The following is a 20,617-nucleotide window of genomic DNA, read 5'->3' on the forward strand; positions in this document are numbered from 1 at the left end:
GTGACTTGGAGATTCTGGCTGGAATGCATGGACAGCCCTTATGTAATATTCATGGCCTCTAGCACAGATGCCAAAGTAGTTTGCCGAGGAACAGCCAGGAGGCCTTGACTTTTAAAAAAGCAGTCTTTCCATACATCAAAACAGTGTTCTCACCTCAGTGGGCAGGGCAGTCATTTCCAGATCTGACACCATCTTGACTGCAAGACAAGTCGGAAACAGCAGGAGTGGGGAGCTGATAAAGCTAGGTGTGGCCCGGTTGCCATCAACTAATCTCTCCCAGGTGTCCCCCATTTAAAACGTTATGGGGAGACACTGTGGATGAAGCTGGAGGACATAATGCTCCATGAAATAAGCCAATCCACAGAGGGATGAACCCCGTGTGATTCCACTTAGAGGAGGCATCTAGAGCAGTCACACTCCTCCTAGAAGCCGAGAGTGGTACGGTGGTTGCCAGGGGCTGGGAAGAGGAGGAGGAGGAGGAAGTGGCGAGTTGCTAATCAACAGAAAGTTGCAGTTATGCAAGATGAATAAATTGGAGAGATCTGTTGTACACCGTGGTGCCTAGAGTTAGCGCAACTGTATGTAGCACTTTGTATGTTAAAAGGGTAGATCGCTTGTGAAACGTTCTTACACAATTAAAAAAATATAAAATTAATGGAGAAAAACAACAGAGGTGTGCCTAGTGAAGTTCATTGCCACATGTTTGCAGTGTAGCTAATATATGTTGACATTGAGAATCTGAATCCTTGTATTTTGTATCGCGGTGCAAAGAAGAGTCTGGAAAAAAAAAATAACAGTCTGTGTTCCAGAAATAAGTGTTTTATTTGCACTAATTTATTCATGTGATTTTCATATACCAAAATTAACCAGTTTCTCAGATTCGTATCACATGATCGTACAACCCACTGTCTTATAGGTTTGGTTTTCAAAGTTTTTAGTTATCTGGTTGGGGAGTTTTTGTCCATAACCGTGTGTTGTAAGCCCTCAGTTAAAGTGACCCAACTGTGTAGAAATTTTAAATATCTTTTAACCAGCATGGACCAAAATCCTGTTTCCCAAATCAAACCAGGTTCATGTTACTTGTCATTCAAACTAAAAAGTTTATCATTACAAATAACGTAGAAGATGAAAGAAAAACGAAGATAATTTAAAACCAAGGCAAAACAATCAAAACGTTTTCTGTTTAATGAAAATGGTTTATTGACATCCATTTTTCTTCCTTAAAATTAGGGTTTTGGGGTTTTGTTTTTGTTTTTGTTTTTAAAGATTTATCTATTTATTTTAGAGAGAGCAGGAGCAGGGGGTGCAGAGGGGAAGGCAGAAATAGTCTTAAGCAGACTCAGGGCTTAAGGAGGAGCTGGACACAGGGCTCGATCTCATGACCCAGAGATCCTGACCTTGGTTGAAACCAAGAGTGGGACACTTAAACAACTGCCCCACCCAGGTGCCCCATTAGGTCCCTGTCTTAAACCTTTGATGTATTCAAAAGAGTTACACTTGGATAGGTGAGAATTTGAATATATTCTGAAAGACCATGGAAGGACTAGGATTTAAGTGTGCTTTATGTGAAACTCACGGCTTGGTAGATCTGGTTTATTAATTCCAGGACCTCTGAAGAAGAAATGCAAAAGAGGGATTGGAGATGGCTTTTTCATTAGCTTATTTTTATTTTTATTTTAAAGATTTTATTTATTTATTTGACAGAGAGAGATCACAAGTAGGCAGAGAGGCAGGCAGAGAGAGAGAGAGGAGGAAGCAGGCTCCCTGCCGAGCAGAGAGCCAGATGTGGGACTCGATCCCAAGACCCGGAGATCATGACCCGAGCGGAAGGCAGCGGCTTAACCCACTGAGCCACCCAGGCGCCCCATTTTTATTTTTTTTAAAGATTTTATTCTTGGGGTGCCTGGGTGGCTCAGTTTTAAACCTCTGCTTTGGCTCAGGTCATGATCCCAGGGCCCGGGGATAGGAGAGCCTTGGGCTCCCTGTTCTTCGAGGATCCTGCTTCTCCCTCTCCCTCTGCCTGCTGCTCTGCCTACTTGTGCTCTCTCTCTCTGTCAAATGAATAAGTATAATCTTTAAAAAAAAAAATTTATTCTTAAGTAATCCACGCATGCAGCGTGAGGCTTGAACTCACGACCCCGAGATCAAGAGTCGCGTGCCCTTCTGACGGAGTCTGCCGCCAGGTGCCCCTCATTAGCTTATTTTCTCCCTTCCCCTCCCACCAGGCCTTTATGTCAGTACGACTTTGCGGGCCCTATTTTAAAAGGAAGCTTTTAAAGTTTAAAAATACATGAATTCATCGTTTAATTTTAGAGAGTCGAAAACACTTCGCACGACCATCTTGGAAGAATCAAAAGTTTCCCACACTTCTGTTGTAATCATTATAGATAGCATCCCTCCGGCAGGCAGACTTGCTCAGTGGGCGCTGTATCTCCCTGCCCCCGCAGATCACGTGCGGTGAGATCCCTGGGAAAGAGCCTGGAATAAACCGCGGCAGCCTTTTCAGATCCTGGCCCTCTTTAAGTAAGAACCACATTACCCGTTAATTGCCCTCAAGAACCGGTCTGTGAAATAAGGCGATGGGGCCAGGAGTACAACTAGAGACGTTGCCTTTTGAAATTAAGTGACCTACAAAAGGTTCTCTAACCAGGCGCTCCGTGATTCCAGTAAAAGCCAGTACTTTTCATTATGGTTTCCCTTCAACTGGTAAACTCTGCGGTGAACAAATTATGTATTAATTTCAGACAAAGAAAAATCAGCTGACCTGATTTTGTTGTTCTCTGCAAATCTTGCCTTATTTAAGCTGGTGCTCTTTGATTTTTTTTTTTTTTTTTTTTTTGCCTTCGAGACAAATGGACTTAATTTACTCCCACAGTGATCTTTTTTGAAAGGCCTCTTTAGTGGGGTGTAATTCATTCACGCGTTTAAAATATACAATTTGGTGGCTTGGGGAATATTCACGGAGGTGTGCAGCCATCATTACGATCAACTTTGGAACAGTTTCATTGCCCCTTAAAGAAATCCCGTGTTCTGAGCTAGCACTCGAGCGCCTTTTTCCCCAAGCCCCCCACTCCTAGCCACTCTCCAACTTTCTGTCTCTGTAGATCTCACATAGAAATGGAATCCTGCAGTGGGTGGTCTGTTGCGCCTGGCTGCGTTCATTTAGGGATGTTTTCAGCGTTCACCCTGCTACAGTATATGTCAGTACCTCAGTCCTGTTTTTTGCCCAGTAATATTCCATTGTATGTATATATTTATCCGTTATCGTTCTGTGGACATCTGGTTTGTTTCCACTTTGAGCTATTGTGAATAATGCTGTGATGAACATTCGCGTACAAGTTTTTGCATGAACATATGTTTCCATTTCTCATTCGTATATATCTAGGAGTGAAATTGCTGGGTCATCGGACCATCTTTTTTTTTTTTTTTTTTTTTGTTAATTGAAAGAGTAACTTTTTTCTTTTCCCTCTTACTCCCCAGAGCTGATGGCCTTCTGCTCTAGGTGCAGAGACTCTGAGTTAGGAAGTCCGAATGTGGAAGGGATTGGCACAGACTTGAAGTAGGCTCAGTGCAGTCTTCTTAGTAGAATGGATGAACGTGAAATTTTAAATTGACTGTTCTCTCATCGGTGCATAGCACCTTGGTGGGGAAATTGTATTAGGCATCGTTGGTGAGTCCACAGGCTACAAGGCCAGAGCCACAAAAAAGAAATAAGCAGACCTCAGAAAGCTTCTCCTGTTTGTTTGGGGCGAAAAGTCTTGGCCTTAGATCATGCTAGTAGAGTAGAAATACTGTAGGGGAGTCAGGAGCATCAGGGTGCGAAGACTGCCCCCTACTGGCGGGAACAGAAAGCCGTTCCAGAATGGACACAAGAGTTCGGCTGAAAAATAGAAAAGTGGCCAGTGGCCTAATAAGTAATGTAAGCAAATGCCAACATAGGAAATGGCTGGCAGCAAGAAAACATGGAAACTTCTAGAGAAAGTTGTTTGGTTTTTTGTTTTGTTTTTTGGGTTTGGTTTTGGTTTTTGTTTTTTTGGAGATCATGCCAACTTGCAAATATCTTAATTCTAGCCTCACATTTAATTCCTAGTTTGGCTAGTTACAATATTCAGGTATGATGGCGGTTCTTCTTTGGAACTTAAAAAAAAATGTGATTTTGGTGTTTCTGCCTTCCAGCATTGTTGATATGCTGACCAACGTCACTGGGGTTTTGAGGGGTTTGTGTTTTAATTTTCTGCAGTATGTCAAGGACTGCTCCGCTTTTGGCATTTTAAAATTTTGCCTTGGTGCATCTCTCATTTATCGTGCCCGGCTTTTCATATGAACATTCATTATGAAGGGCCAGTCACTTCAGTTCTGGAAAGGGACCGATTTTTATTTTGATCATTTTCCCCAGTGTATATTCTTCTTTTCTGGATTTTCTAGTTTGATGAGAGCTTTCTTTGGATTTTTTTCTGTCTCTCTGTTTTACTGTCTAGTCTCTCTCCATTTTACCTTCAAACCCACCCATTGAAATGTTTAGATTTGACAATTTCTGATTCCCAAGAGCTTTCTTTTCTCCTCTTTTGTAGCTTCACTGTTCTTATTCCATTGCTGTAATATTTTCTCTTACATCCCATGAGCTATTCATTTTAATTTTTCTGTACTTCTTCAAACTTTTAAAATTTGGTCTTATGTTTACATGCTGGAGACTGTTTTCAGAGATGTGCTTTTTGGCAGTCTACAGGGTCTTGCTCTTAAATACGTATAAAGCCCACTGGAAGTTCTAGGTGCAATAGCAAAGCTTCTTGGCTGCTCAACTTTTATAGGTGGACTGGAGGGGGGCGTCTTTCCTTTTGTCTGGTTCCTGTTCTCAGACTCAAGTCTCCAGCCTCTCGGTACTTGGTGTTCTCACGCTTTCTACTTTGTTAACTGCCACTGTCACTTTCTATAGTCTCCATTTTTGTCGCTCTCCTCTCATTTCCTGTTCTTTTTGTCTGTGGGTTTATACTTTCTCAAAAAAAAAAATATTTTTAGGAAGAAGCATATGTTCATTTGACCATGTTTTATTCCCCCATAGTCATCAGTAAACATATTGTATATAAAAGAGAAAATGTGTTTCTCCTATTGTCTTCATCCATAAAAGCCTTAGACAGTGGGAGAATCTGACCCAATTAGAAATACTCCCTGAACCAGCCTTTTCAGAAGAAAGAAAGAAAAAAAAAACCAAAAAACCATGAATATGTGTATTCACCTTCAGCCTGAAGATGACCTTCTAATTCCAAAAATGTTAAACATGTTTTTAGAAATGTGTCTGATTGAGTAACTTCTCTGGGAGGTAAGGACGAAGCGTATGTATATGCCTGTATTACATACTTTCTCAAACCTATCGGAGAGACCATTAGAATCCAGAAAACATATGGCAGGTATTAAATGAGAAAGCTGCTTATAGGAAAACACTGTGTTTCATGGGTAAAAACCTAGCAGAAAGTGCTCATCATAGAAGACACATGGTAGACCTCCTTAGGACGATATTTTAGGCTAAACTCATTTTCCCATCATTGATCTCAATGCTGCCTTTCAGTTTTTGCATGGAAAAATGGTCAGCTCTCCTTGGCTCCTAGCAACTACCTTCCAAATAGAAGTCGGAGACTGGCTAAAAGGTCAGATCTCCAGTAGCTTGGGTTAATTTAAATACACATTAGCTTAGATTGCCCTTTTTTCCTACCTGTAAGAAATCAAAAACTCCTGCATGTGATTGGGGAGGTATAACCCTGAACACTGGTGCTTTTAATCCTGCTCCTCATACTGAGTAGGTGACAGTAACAGTAACAACAGTAACGACAACATCTGTTGCAGGATCTCTGTTCAACAGGCACTTGGAAAGTAGAAATGCAAAGCTCTGTATCTTCAGGGCATTTTGAAATACTTTTGAGCAGTTATGACCATGAAGTACATACAGCATTGGATGGGTGCCTGGACCGTCTTTGATATCCGAAAAAGTCCTCCGTTGTTCTCTCCGCTAGCGTTAGCCACAGAGCAAATCTTGTCACCTTAAAGCCCCCACCATTTTTCCTCTGGTCTCAGTTCTCTTCTGGGCATGGCTGGCCCGCTGGCAGGTTGCCTGGTGACCAGGTGTTCTGGGACGGCCTTCTGCAGGTGTGCAGGTTCGCATCTCTGAGCTTGCGGGGTTCCTTTTCCTCCTCTAGTGTTGGTTTCTCAGGCCTCCGCAGGCCGGTTGGCTCCTTCTCCTGCTGGTTTCAGGGCTACAAGCACACCGAGTGAGCGCAAGCCCCACTGGGAAATGTTCGCGTCCTTTCTGTGTCCTGTTGGTGACAGCACACCCCGTGGCTAAGCCCGGAGTCTGTGTGGGAGGGGATGACCCCAGGACCTGGATTCGGCTGGGGACTGGTTGCAGCCTTGTTCTGCAGAGTCTCCCATCTCTTTCTCCCTTCCCCTTCTGAAAAAAGAGCTTCCTCCTTACCTTCTAACAGAAACACCTGTCTTCCTTCCCATCTTTCCCTTCCTGTTAGTGTCAACCTTCCGTATAGCAGGTTTCGTGCCCATTTCCAGTTCTTCGTTTCTTCCCCAGCTCTCTGAAACTCCTTTTGGTCTCTCTACTGATAGTGACTAGTTTCTCCCATGACCTAATGAAGCCAACTGATGTTTCATCAAGTGTTCCCTTGACTTCTCTGTAAGCCTCACCTTGTTGTTCTTCCCTACCAAGTCCCCTTTCTGCCTGCAACACAAGCCTATTGCTGCTACTCCTCTGGCCCCTTTTCCATCTCTTTCACTGCTGCCTTCATGGAAGTCCATCCCAGCCACGTACTCAGTGCTCGGACCTCGACCCTGTGGCTTTCATGGTGTTTGGCATGCCATTGGCTTTCAAACCGTTGGGTTCCTCAGGAGCTGCTGCAGAGGCAGAGGGGGACCCCTGCAGGTTGTGTTCTGTGCATTCCTTCTAGAATCAGTCAAAACCACTCCCTCCATTCATCTGATGCACTGGGACTCCCGTGTATGTTTCACTTGAGCCACCCAGGTGCCCCTCCACAAGGACTTTTAAACCACTGCTGTCTTTCCCCTTCCTGTCTTGCACTTCCTACAGCTCCTACTTTCCATCTGCAGCTCTGTCCCAACCTCTCTCCCTGGTGTTAATGATGTCACGTCCTCATCTCTCTGCCATCCTTATCCATTCTGTGCCCTCCCCCTCCACCACACCCTTTAAAATTGAGCTCTCCACTTTTTCTTTGAAACCCTTTCTTCTCTGCCTTTTCCGACCTCTGTCAAGGTTAACTTCATTCTCCTAAGTTAGACGGAGGGTTGGCAATTTTCTTCTGTAAGGGGTCAGATAGGGAGTATTTCCGGAGCCTCCAGTCTTGTGGTCTGTGTCACGGCCTCCCGGCGCGGGGCTGCCCGGACTCCGATTCCGTCTCTGCCATGGACGGGCTGCCTGACCTTTCGGCGAGCTGCCTGTGAGGTTGTAGTTGCAGTAGTGATTGTTGTGTGAGCTGATACATGGTATGCGTCAAGCGCAGGGTTCCCATTTGGAACCACTGGTACCCATAGCTCCCGCCCTCCAGTTCAGCGTCCGCTGGGGAGTCTGTATGAAAAGTTAAGAAACCACTCTTTCCATTTCTCTTTAATGAACACTGTATACTATTTGGCGGCAGTCGTATTCAAATTACTCATTTCTGACTTAGTGGTGAGCGCTGTGTGGCCAATCTGTAGGTCCAGTGGCTTCAGCAGTCCTGCATGGGGAGTCACAGGCATGTCCTCGATCACGGGACCTTTACAGCAGCTCGCCGCATCAGGTCAGGTGGCATCCCATCCAGCCCGTGACAGGGGCCCACGTCCTGTCTCCCGAACTGGACTTTGAGCCCCTTCAGAGTAAAGGTGTTCTCTGTGCTTCATCTCACTGGACGGATTCCTACCATCATCATCAAGAGCGAGCTAACCTGCCTCTGTGCTCTGCTCACATCTTCTAACACCTGAGTATTTTAGGAATAAAATTCCATATCGCCCTCTATATCTTTATGGTTATATTTAGCTTGACAGTCTACCTAGGAGTATGGCTAAGGGTTATAGGTTTTAAAGAGCGCCTGAATATCTAATTCAGCACTCTTTGAGTGGTTTATGGTTTTCTTCACAGAAGTTCTAGAGGGCTGAAATTTGCCCACGTTTAAAACTACCCTCTTGTGCAAGAACCCTTATAAGGACTGTTAACATAATACAAACTTCTGGCTATTTCAGAGCCATAAATGGATTGGGAAGGATTATTATAAACTTTGCAGCTCAAGCTTTTTTTTTTTTTCTTTTTCCTTTGAGAGCTGTAACTGAACATCTTTGTTGTATCATTATAAACACAGCTATAAATACATGATTTTTCTCCTTTTTCTTTGCCCGATTTGAATGGGGGAACACAGAAAGACCTTTCCAGGCTGCTTAAAGTTGTCATCCTCCTGCTCTACTCTTAAGTTCGGCCCCCAACAGCTAAATGAAAGATGACGGAAAATGGGAAACAGTAGAATTTATTCAATTAGTGGACATTTGTTGGGTGATTATGCTGTTGAGCTGGGAGCTGGAAGAAGGGAAATCAAAGATGTGTTAGATGTGGTTTCTCCCTCAAGAAACCCAGGGTCTAGTGATGATGCCCGATGTGTGTGTCACTGGCTGAGGGTGATGTGGTTAAGTGTTAAACTAGCAGCAGCACGGCCAGGTGGTGCTTTGAGGGTCCTGACCAGGTGACCCTCAGTTCTGGTGGGGGAAGGAGAAGGGCTGGAAGACACAGGGAGGCTGGTGGGATTACAGATGCCCCCATTGTTATGTGAATGTCTCCTTGGAGCACAACCTTTGTTAACCCTAAGCATGCATTCTAAGGTTAGCAGGATTGATTGCTAACCCAGGGCTCCCATGAAGGCTGTCCTTTAGGTTTAATTTTGTTTAAATCCTACTTGGTTTCAATTTCTGTGAACTAACCACATTAAAGTTTTTTTCCTTTTGTTCTGTTTTTACCTTCTTCACCGTTTTGGTGAGTACAGTGCAGTAGTGTTAACTGTGTTCCCATCGTTGCGTAACGGATCTCTAGAACTTTTTCATCTTGCGAAAATGAGATTTCTATACTTATTGGACAACAGACAGCAGCTCCTTATCCTCCCTCGCCCAGCCCTTGACAACCACCATTTTACTTTGTTTTCATGATTTTGGCTACTCTAGGTACCTCAGATGAATGGAATCATACAGTATTTGTCCTTTGCTGACTGGCTTACTTTACTCAGCCTGATATCCTCAAAGTTCATGTCTAAGTTGTACCAGAATTTGCTTTGTTTTTTAAAGACTGAATAAGATTCAGTTCTATAAATGTACTGTATTTTCTTCATTTTTTATTAACATATAATGTATTATTAGCCCCAGGGGTACAGGTCTGTGAATTGCCAAGTTTACACACTTCATAGCACATACCTTCCCCAATGTCCATAACCCCACCACCCTCTCCCTATCCTCCCCCCCAACCCCCCGCCCCAGCAACCCTCAGTTTGTTTTGTGAGATTAAGAGTCTCTTATGCTTTGTCTCCCTCCTGATCCCATCTTGTTTCATTTATTAAGGAATAAAGACTTATTAAGGAATAAAGCCCCCCAAACCCCCCCATGTTGCCTCTCAACTTCCTCATATCAGGGAGATCATATGAAAATTGTCTTTCTCTGACTTATTTCACTAAGCATAATACCCTCTAGTTCCATCCACGAATATGCTGTATTTTCTTTATCCATTCATCTGTCAATAGCCATTTGGGTTGCTTCTGTCTCTTGGCTATTGTGAATAATGCTGTGTTGCTGTTGTTTTTATCTTGGATTTTTTTTAGTGGTCTTGTTAAGCTATTCTATCAGCAATGAGTAATTAAAGGTGATGTCATACAGTGTCTCAGTCCTGAGCTTTCCAGTGGGTTTTGCTTTGCTTGATCCTTTGCCACTACTGAGTGAAGAAGAGAGGGCAGATATAGTTACCCCACTTTATGAATGAGGAAATTGATGTGGATATAGAAGGCTCTTGCCCAAGGTCGTTGAACTCTCCAGTGGCAGAATGAGGACAAGGACCTAGGTTTTTTGGTAGGATTCTCTTACATCCTTTCACCTAATCAGTGAGCACCTCTTAGAAAGATGTAAACCAAGAACACACTAAGGTTTCCTCTTTGTTTAATGTTCTGCAGGGATTAAAGGACGAACACAATTTTTTTTTTCTTTAATGACGGAAGCAAAAAAAAAAAAAAAAGACAACCATTACAACAATTTTAAAAATAAAAATGCCACCTCTGCTTTTTTTTTTTTTTTTTGGCTGTTGAGTTAGATAGCACAATTGGAGTTTCACAAACAAAATATTCATCTTTATTCCCACATTTTAAGTTTTGCTTATGGTCCTTATGCCACTGATTTGGAAAGAGTACAGTTTTAAGAGAGGAATTTTCAGGATGTGTATGTGTACTCTATTCTTGGTTCAATGGAATGTGCTTGAAAATATTTAAGTAGGATCTTCCTAAAGAGAAATGGAAAAATAACCAAATATCTAGGAAATATGTTGTAAGAAGGATGTTGAAGAAACAGTTTAAGTAGGCCAAGGGAGAAAAGATCAAACTTAACAATGAAACTATTTGAGAAGAGGTTTCCCAAGTTTCGTCCTAGTCCTACCAAAAAAACAAAACAAAATAAAAAACCCAAAAAACAAAAACAAAAACAGGAAGGGTCTAAAAATCATAGCAAAAAATATAAAGTTAAATGTTAAAATTGGCTAGAGAAGGTTGAGAATATGTTGTCAAGAAAGACTAGGAAACTGCCTCAGTGATGGTTTAAAAGAAATTTTTGTGTCTTAAGCAAGTGTTGCTGTTGTCTTTGTAAAAACTAAACCCTGGGGGCACCTGGCTGGCCCTGTGGGTCCAGCATCCAGCTTTTGATCTCAGGGTCCTGAATCTGAGCCCCATGGTGGATGTAAGGATTACTTAAAAAAAATAAAAATAAAAAAGATACAAGATTTGAAAAAAATAACTAAACCCTCTTTTTAAGAAAGGAGATGATGGGCTTAATTAACTGTCAATTATTTATGTTCTAGTGACTCTCTGCTAATAGTTCTTTCTCCTGACACTTGCAGGAATGCCTGTTGCTTTAAAACAAACCAAAAAACAAAAACAAATGAAAAAAAGTGTCCGTTCTTGAAGATTGGAGGCTGACACTGTGCTTCCCTGCTCTCTCAAAACCAGGCCAGGAGGAGTATTTGGCAGGAGATGGGCAAAATGTAGGCAGTCAACTCTTCCCAGTCTTTTATGCTTTCTGGTTCCATTCCCTGGACCTTAAACAGTTTAACTCTCCCTTTTGTCTTCTTAAAGGAATGGTAGTCATCCTTGAATAAATTCGTAACTGGACCAATTTTAATCTTACACTGGAGTCAGCCTACATTCCTAACGGATGAAAGTCATGATACAAGTTTGTTTACAAGGCAACACAGCATCACACATTCGCCCAGAATTAAAGCCAGTCTTTGGCATATGCCACTTGCTGAATTGTGCGAGTCGAGGGAGTCTGGATCATGTCACAGGTCCCCTCATGGATGCACACAATGAGTATAGAAGTCATTTGAACAGGTGATGATGTTCACATGCTAAGTCACTGCATTATTCATAGAACATGCGTACATTTTTGGTCACCTCCCTTGTGGTGAGCGTGATGCTAGAAGATAGGAAATGAGTAAGTCTTGTTCCCTGATCTCTAGGAGCTCCATCAAAGAGGACCTATAAATGTACCAAATCACCTTACTCATCTCCTACCTTCGAAATGAGAGAGGGAAACTGAGCAGACTGGGGGGCAGGTTTCACAGCTCCCACGTGCACTAAGGTTTATGAACTGCCATATATTTTGTGCCTGTTTGACCACATGCCTCAGAAATGGCATTTCAGACATAGCAGGGGGATTGGCATCCTCTTATCCAGGGGCTCAAAAGTCCACTAAAGGGAGGTAGCCCAACCTTAAATATTTCATTTAAGCTTAACACATTAACAAATGTATACCCTGACACTCATCTTTTGCTACAAAACCAGGGCATAGGGCATGATCTTTGAGTAGAAGTCTAATGGCTGTCTCATCGGTACCCGTACAACCATGTCCAGTACAGTGTACCAGGGCATTTGAGTTTGACTCCGTCCAAAGGGCCTGGGGTTCCAGAAAATACGAGAAGAAATGAAAAGGATTAATTTAAACACCTAGTCCTTACTTAGACCTTAAAATGGTACTCAAAATTTCTCCTAACTACCTTAGTTTTATAAAACATGAACCATTTGTTTCTGGTCTCATACTTTTTGCCAAATGTCTTAGTAAAATAAAGGGGCAAGATCTGGCATAAAATGTAGCATCTTTGTAATGAAAGAGAGGACTTTGAATGATGTTTCTTTTTTCTTAAAAGAGCATATGTCTATAAAATGTTTTGATCTTCATAAAGGTCAGTCAACTCCTAATAAACTCGAGCCCAAGAAAAACTATGAGTTCAAGTTTAAAAAAAAAACAGGGCACCTTGACATTTTTAACCCTTGAAATAAGTTTTTCTACTTCCCTGAAATATGTATGCTCTTTCCTTGGCTGAAAAATGTTCATTGTAACATCACCAGTAGGGGACTCTTTTTTTTATAATATTTTTAATTTTTTTCTTAACAGTGTTTCTTCACCTTTTCTGTATCCCAAATGTCTTTGAATATATGATAAAATCGGTGAGCCTTCTCTAGAGAAGGAGTCCGTTTCCATGCCCTCTAGCTGGGCTGATATTTCCAAGTCTTTGCAGACCCCTGAAATCAATGCATGTTTCCTAAAGGTTTACAAAGTACAAGAACCTTTGTTGAAAACCCAGCGGTCTTCCATGTAGAATGGCAGATGCCGCCCGAACTACGGGACATTACCCTCAGGAAGAGGCATGCTTTGCCTTGCTCTAGATACTTGAGATTATCACATACATTTGTCTTGGAGTTTTCCTTTGAGCCATAGTGTTTAGTCTAGTGTGGAGCCAGAGGTTAGGCAAATATACAATATTCCAAATACTTTCACGTGCTGTCTAGCTGTGAAGGGTGTCCTAGTTTAAACAGTTGTCAGTGGCTCGCCCTGTCCAGGTTTTGTTTTGCTTTCGGCGTTTTCAATGACATGTACGAAAAGGAACAAAACGGAAAGATGCTTTCAAGTTCAGCAGATCGTGAGAGCTTATTTTTCTGTGGCCGGTCCTGGCTACCTGCCTGTGTTGGCTTCCTGGTCTGTGAGCTTCTGAGCTGCTTTATCCTGTGTTAACGCCCATAAAATATAATCTGCATATTTACTCTGTTTATTCTTGCCTGGAATATCTGTTTGATTTGGACACTGACGAGCTGTTTGGAGGGGAGCCTGCCTGCAGGTTACAGAACATTAAGGCTGTCTGTTGCCTAATTGTCCTTTTCCCCCCCAGAGGAGACTGAAACCTCCTGTCATTTTTCTGGCCGTCTTGGAAAAATAATTGAAATATTACACGTTTGCAGCAGCAGGGCTTTCCCCTGCCCAGAGCTCTAGGATTCCATTGAGAGTTTCACTGTATTCAGCAACCGTGGACTCTGGTCTGATGCCGCTCACGCTCTGTCCCACCAACCCTCCCTCTCTCTACCTCACCTCTGCCCCAAACGACTCGGTGTGTTCCTGCTTCTTACAGCCTTTCATGCCCCTTTGGGTTTTGTTTTTCTCCCCAAACATGGAAACTGGGAGAACCTTGAACTAAGATTGTCCTGTTGACACTTACAATTTACCTCCTTTGTGGAAGCGTAGAGTCAATGAATCACGTGATAGACAATGTGGAGTCAGTGAATCACGTGATAGTCAATGTGGAGTCAGTGAATCACATGATAGTCAATGTGGAGTCAATGAATCACGTGATAGTCAATGTGGAGTCAATGAATCACGTGATAGTCAATGTGGAGTCAATGAATCACGTGATGAGGGAGTGTTGGGGAACGTGTGACCAGAGCTCAAAATCTTTGGATGTAACCACATTTTGCTGTCTGATTCTTGTGACTTAACTGTTTTAGGTGGTTCTGTCTTATCCTCATAGCTACCTATGGCCTTGGAGAGGGGAAGTGGGATGTAGAGTTTATTTCTCCTATTCCAGTGAGTGAGACACAGAATGGCTCTTGGTGACTTTGTGCATTTCTTTTCTTTCTTTCTTTCTTTCTTTTTTTTTTTTACCTTTTTATTTATTTGACAGACAGATCACAAGTAGGCAGAGAGAGAAGAGGGGAAGCAGGCTCCCTGCCGAGCAGAGAGCCCGATGTGGGGCTGGAGCCCAAGACCCTGGGATCATGACCTGAGCCAAAGGCAGAGGTTTTAACCCACTGAGCCACCCAGGTGCCCCAACTTCGTGCATTTCTTAGTGGAAAAAAAATTGAGAAGTTTTGGGTAGAGATAACTGAAGAAGTCTTTTCAGAAACTGTTTGGAGTAGGGTCCCCCTTCACCAAGGCCACTGTGTAGGGCATGGGGTGATGGAACACGTAGTAACCACATCTGAGCATGTGGTCTCTGAGGGAAAAAGGGTGCCCCTCCAAGTGGCCAGATTCCTGACTCACAGCTGCCAAGACTTTGCATTCTTTGTCTTAAGCAAGAGTCCTTTACAGCCCAGTTTCTGAAGAGCTATTCTATTACGTAAAGATGAGATTTTTTTAAAAAGATTTTATTTATTCATTTGACGGAGAGAGGGATTACAAGTAGACAGAGAGTCAGAGAGAGAGGGGGCAAGCAGGCTCCCTGCTGAGCAGAGCACCCCATGCAGGGCTTGATCCCAGGACCCTGGGATCATGACCTGAGTGGAAGGTAGAGGCTTAACCCACTGAGCCACCCAGGTACCCCTAAAGATGAGATTTTTAAGTTGGACTATTTTTTAGAGAAATTGACATCTATATGTAAAAGATACCTTGTGTGTATTGAGCAAACCTATTTCCAGAATTCCTGGTCTTTTTCAGGTTTGATCACTTTCTTTTTTTGGAATAATTAGTGAAGAAGAGAGAGAGTAACATGAGGACTCAAACATAAGACCTAAAAATGGCTGATGAGTTCCTGTGTATAGACTATCCGATCATTTGATTTGGTCTTGTTTTTTTTTTTTTAATTTGCTTTTGTAACATGGGACTATAGCTGAAGGAAAAACTGATTATATGACTTCATCATCATTGGAAAGAGTTTGTCTTCTTGTACTGGTGGATATACTATAATGAAAGACTGATAAGTAATAGTGACATTTTCTGCAGGTGTTGACTCTAAGTATATTATCATGTAATAGAAGTTTATTTAAAAAAAGGATGTCCTGGGACACCTGGGTGGCTCAGTCGGTTAAAACCTCTGCCTTTGGCTCAGGTCATGATCCCAGGGTCCTAGGATTGAGCCCCACATCGGGCTCTCTGCTCTGCGGGGAGCCTGCTTCCTCCTCTCTCTCTCTCTCTGCCTGCCTCTCTGCCTACTTGTGATCTCTGTCTGTCAAATAAATAAATAAAATCTCAAAAAAAAAAGATGTCCCCCTCTCCATTATATTCTCAGGAAATTAAATACTACCTTAAAAAGATTATAACCCATGCCCTCGCGGCCCTGATTAAAGATAGAGAGCATTGCTAATAGCTTTAAAGCCTCCTTTCTGGTTCTTGTACTTGACAGCCTCCCTATCAGATGATTCTTACCCTGAATGTGATGTTTCTCATCTCTTCCTTTTCATTCTGTTTTGTCGTACCATACATGTTTACATTCCATATAAACTACTGCTTCATTTGTGTGCCATTGTTTAAACGGCATCCTATCACGATGTTCTTTTTTCACTTGCTTTTTTCGTGACATTACCTTGGTTATATTGTTACTTTTACCCATATATGGTACCATAGCATAGGACTATCAGTGGATGGTTGAGCTAGTACACACAGTCCCCCCGTGGAAATGGTTTACTTGTCTCTCGGTTACACGTGTGCAAGTATTTCTCTAGGATATGTGTAACCAGCAGTGGAATTGTTGGCTCATAAGGTATGTGTGTTTTTGCTTTCACTGGATAAACACATCTGGTCTTTGAAGTGGTTATCTTGGAGCACCCGGGTGGCTCAGTCATTTGGGCATCCGGCTCTTGGTTTCAGCTTAGGTCATGATGTCAGGGTCTTGAGATTGAGCCCCACATCAGGCTGTGCACTGGGTGTGGAACCTGCTTGGGATTCTTTCTCCCCCTCTGTTCCTCCCCCTACTCGCAAGTTTGTGCTCTCTCTTTCTCTCAAAAATAAAATAAAAGGTAAAGTGGTCACCTTAATTTGTATTCCTGCCATCATGGGACGAGTGTTCCCTTTGCTCTGTATTCTCCATATCCTTAATACTGTCAGACTTGATTCTGGCGAGGGGCCAGTCAAGCAGGTGCAGAATTTAAAATCTCATTGTGGTATGGTTTGTATTTCTATGATTTCTTAGGAAATTGAACACTTTTCATGTATTTTCTGACCTTCGTTTTCTTCTCCTGTGCATGGCTTTGGATTAATTTTCAGTCAGATCATCTTTTTCTTTTACTTTGTAGGAGGACTTCACATACTCTCTATCCAGTTATTTTGTTGGTTATTTGTATTACTAAAAGCTCTTAATCTGTGGCTGCTCTTTTCACATTTTCGTAGCATTCTTCATTTGAATCAAGTAAGTGTCCTCCATCTCTTCCTGCTTGTGCATCGGGAATCTTGGTTAAGAAATTCTTCCCCACCCTCAGCTCATAACAGATTCCACCTCTATTTCTAATAGTTTTAAAATTTTATCTTTCATCTTTAATTCCTTAATCTTTCTGGAATTGACTTTTGTGTATGGGGTGAGATAGAGATCTAATTTTATGTAAGAAATAGCTGATTCTCTCCCCAGTGGTCTGAAATGCCTGCTTACTCGGAAATCGGTTTTTTATGTGATGAGTAAGGTTTGTTTCTAGGCCCCTTTTTCTGTGTGAGTGTCCTAATACTAAATTATTGCCGCTTTGAAGTCAATACTGGGAGGGGTGCCTGGGTGACTCAGTCATTAAGCAGCTGCCTTCCGCTCAAGTCATGATCCCAGGGTCCTGGGATCGAGCCCCAACCTGGGCTCCCTGCTCAGTGGGAAGCCTGCTTCTCCCTCTCCCACTCCCCCTGCTTGTGTTCCCTCTCGCTGTGACTCTCTCTGTCAAATAAATACATAAAATCTTTAAATAAATAAATAAATGAAATGAAATAAAAATACTGGGCATGTCAACCGACTGTATTCCTCAGGAAAGAATGAGCTATACTTAGACCTTTGTCCTTCAGATAAATTGTAGATGTAACACCTGTCAAATTCAACACACACACACACACACACACACACACAAGCATACAGTGAAAACAGACCAAAAAACCCCCAAAACACAAACATACACAGCTGAGGTTTGGGGTTACATTTAAATCTATAGATGAACTGGGGAGAAAATGCCTTTGTTGTACTCTTGAGTCATCTTATCCATGAATATGAAATATCTTGCCATTAATTTCATTCTTGGGGCACCTGGGTGGCTCAGTCATTAAGCGTCTGCCTTCAACGCAGGTCATCATCTGGGATCCTGGGATCAAGCCCTGTGTCAGGTTCTTTGCTCAGTGGGGAGCCTGCTTCTCCCTCTCTAGCTCCTCATGCTTGTGTTCCCTCTCTCGCTGTCCCTCTCTGTCATAAACAAATAAAATCTTTAAAAAAAGAGAGAGGGAAAAAAAAACTCCTTAAAAAAAAGTCCATTGAATGTTTTGTAATTTTTTCCATAAAGGTCATGCTTATACTTGTCAGGTATGTTCCTGGGTATCTTACATATAGTTTTAGTTACTACTGTATAGTCAGTCCCTCTGTCCCACTTTCTCTCAAGTTATATTTTTGTACATCACCAAACAAATCATACTTGATTTTGCATCAAAATCTTGGTCTTTGTCAATCTTCTTAAATGCTTATTAAATGTTAATAAACTTTCTGTAGATTCCTGGGTTTTCTATCAAACATAGATTGGACAGTCCTATCATTTGAATAACAAAAATTCGATTTCTTTCTCTCCAATCCTTTTAACCTTTCAGTGTGTTCTGTTCTTAGTGCACCGGTTAGACCCTCCATGGTTAGACCCTCCTTTTGGGTATTTGACAGGTACAGCATCCTGGTCTCTGCGAGTTTTTAAAAGAGAATGCTTTTATTTCTTACTGTTTTGTTTTTGTTTTTGTTTTTGTTTGCTATTTATAATTGATGTGGGGTTTTTTGTAGATACTCTTGCTTATGTTAAGGAAGTTTCCTTCTATCTCTGGTTTGCCAGGTTTTAAACGAAGACCAGGTATTGATACTGAATCTTTTCAAAGGCCTCTTTTTACATCTTTTAAGATGATCCTGTGATCTTTTTTTTAAAAATTTCTTTAAAATTCTTTAAATTAATAGATTTTCTATGTTAAACTGACTGCATCCTTGGATAAGTGACATTTTCACAATAGTTTATCTTTTTTTATTTTTTTTTAAATATTCTATCTTTTTTCATATGTGGCTGGATTTGGGGCACCTGGGTGGCACAGTCTGTGATTAAGCTTTTGCTTTCGGCTCAGGTCTTAATCTTGGGAGTCCCAGGATCAAGTTCCTGGATCTACTACCCTGCTCAGCGGGGAGTCGGCTTCTGCTTCTCCCTCTCCCTCTGCCAGCAGCCCTAGTGTCCTGCCGGCAGCCCTCATCCCCATCATCTTGTCCCTCTCTCTCGCTCCCGCTCTCTCTCTCAGATGAATAAACAAACTCTTTTAGGAAAAATAGGAGGCGGGATTTGACTTGCTAACATTTAACAAATGATCATGAGAGGAAATCGGCCTTTAATTTACCTAATTTGTACTGTTTCCATGTGGTTTAAGATCGAAGTTTGCTATGCTCATAAAATCAGTATTTTTGTTTGTTCACTTTGGCTTTTCCCCCCTGGAAGAGTTTCTGCTGTGTTCTAATTATTTATTCCTTGATAGTTTCTAGAACTCCCTGTGGAGAACTCCTATAGGTACTGTGGTTTTACTCTTTGGTAGAAAGCCTTTCAAACAATTGATTGGAATTCTTTGATTATATTATAGGACAATTCAGGGTTTTCACTCCCCTGTCATTTTAGGTGTTCTAGCTCCTTTGTTCTTTTTTGTTTTTATCTATATTTTCACATATGTTAGTCTAGATTTATTTATAATTGTGCTATCTTTTAAAATCTTGGTCGTATCTATCTCAAAGATGCTCACCTATTTGATGAATACATTCAAATAATATTTGTAATTTTCTCTATTTCCTGTTTCAGTCTTTTTTATTAAAGATTTTATTTATTTACTTTAAAGATTGAGAGAATGAGCAGGGAAAGGAGTAGAGGGAGGGGAGAAAATCCCCAGCAGACCACACACTGAGTGCAGAACCCAACCCGAGCCTGGAGGTCAAGATCTTGAGATGGAGTAGAAACCAAGAGTCCAACACAGGTGCCCCTGTTATTTTCTTCTCATTTTTTTCTTGTTCATTTAAGTCAAGATTTCTCATGCTCTTCTCTGTTGATCATATACACTTTTCATGTTTCTGTTTCTGATTCCACAGATACTGATGTGTGGCATTTTGTTACTGTTTGTTACTCTTTGTTAGTGTTTTCGTTTTGATTTCTTTTAACTTTTTTTTTTTTTTTTTTTTTTTTTAGAGGGAGCCCATGCGTGAAAGCTGGGGGGAGGGACAGAGGGAGAGAGAGAATCCCAGGCAGGTTCAACACCCAGCACAGAGCCCACAGGGTTCAGTCTCAGGACCCTGAGATCGTGACCTGAGCTGAAATCAAGTCAGATGCTTAACTGAGCCACCCAGGTGCCCCACTTAATTTGCTTTTAACACCACACATTAGATAGTAGTAGGAGTAGTAGTTATATTTTTTTAAGTAAATTTGTATTTTTTTAAGGATTTTCCCATTTCGGGGCACCTGGGTGGCTCAGTGGGTTAAAGCCTCTGCCTTCAGCTCAGGTCATGATCCCAGGGTCCTGGGATCGAGCCCCGCATCAGGCTCTCTGTGAAGCAGGAAGCTTGCATCTCCCTCTTTCTCTGCCTTCTTGTGATCTCTGTCTGTCAAGTAAATAAATAAAATCTTTAAAGAAAAAAAAAAAAGATTTTCCCATTTCATTTCTACTGCCTTTACTCACCATTTCTTTCAGGCATCAGGGATTCCTTCTCATATCACTGTTGCCACTGATATTTATCATTTATAAGTTCCTTTCATGAGCACATTTTTGATGGGGAAGTGTATTTGTCTGGAAAAAAAACTCATTTATGAAAGATAGTTTTGCTTAAAAACAATTTTAGGCGCCTGGGTGGCTCAGTGGGTTAAGCCGCTGCCTTCGGCTCAGGTCATGATCTCAGGGTCCTGGGATCGAGCCCCACATCTGGCTCTCTGCTCGGCAGTGAGCCTGCTTCCCCCTCTCTCTGCCTGCCTCTCTGCCTACTTGTGATCTCTCTGTCAAAAAAAAAAAAAAAAACAATTTTAGGTTGAGAGCTATTTTTTTCTTAGTCCTTGGAAGACGATATTTTACCATCTTTTGGCTCTTGGCTTTTGAGGAATCTGTTCTCAGGGAAACTATCAATTCTTTGCAA

General features: G+C 41.8%; 1 protein-coding gene across 8 annotated transcripts in view; it reads left to right on the forward strand.

Annotated features, from left to right (window-relative positions):
- The window catches only part of CACNB2 (calcium voltage-gated channel auxiliary subunit beta 2), a 382,104-nt gene that overhangs the window by 258,130 nt on the left and 103,357 nt on the right, over positions 1–20,617 (forward strand). The gene's annotated exons all lie outside the window — the stretch shown is intronic.

The sequence above is a fragment of the Neovison vison genome, chromosome 12, assembly GCF_020171115.1.
Source record: "Neovison vison isolate M4711 chromosome 12, ASM_NN_V1, whole genome shotgun sequence".
Classification (NCBI taxonomy): Eukaryota; Metazoa; Chordata; class Mammalia; order Carnivora; family Mustelidae; genus Neogale; species Neogale vison.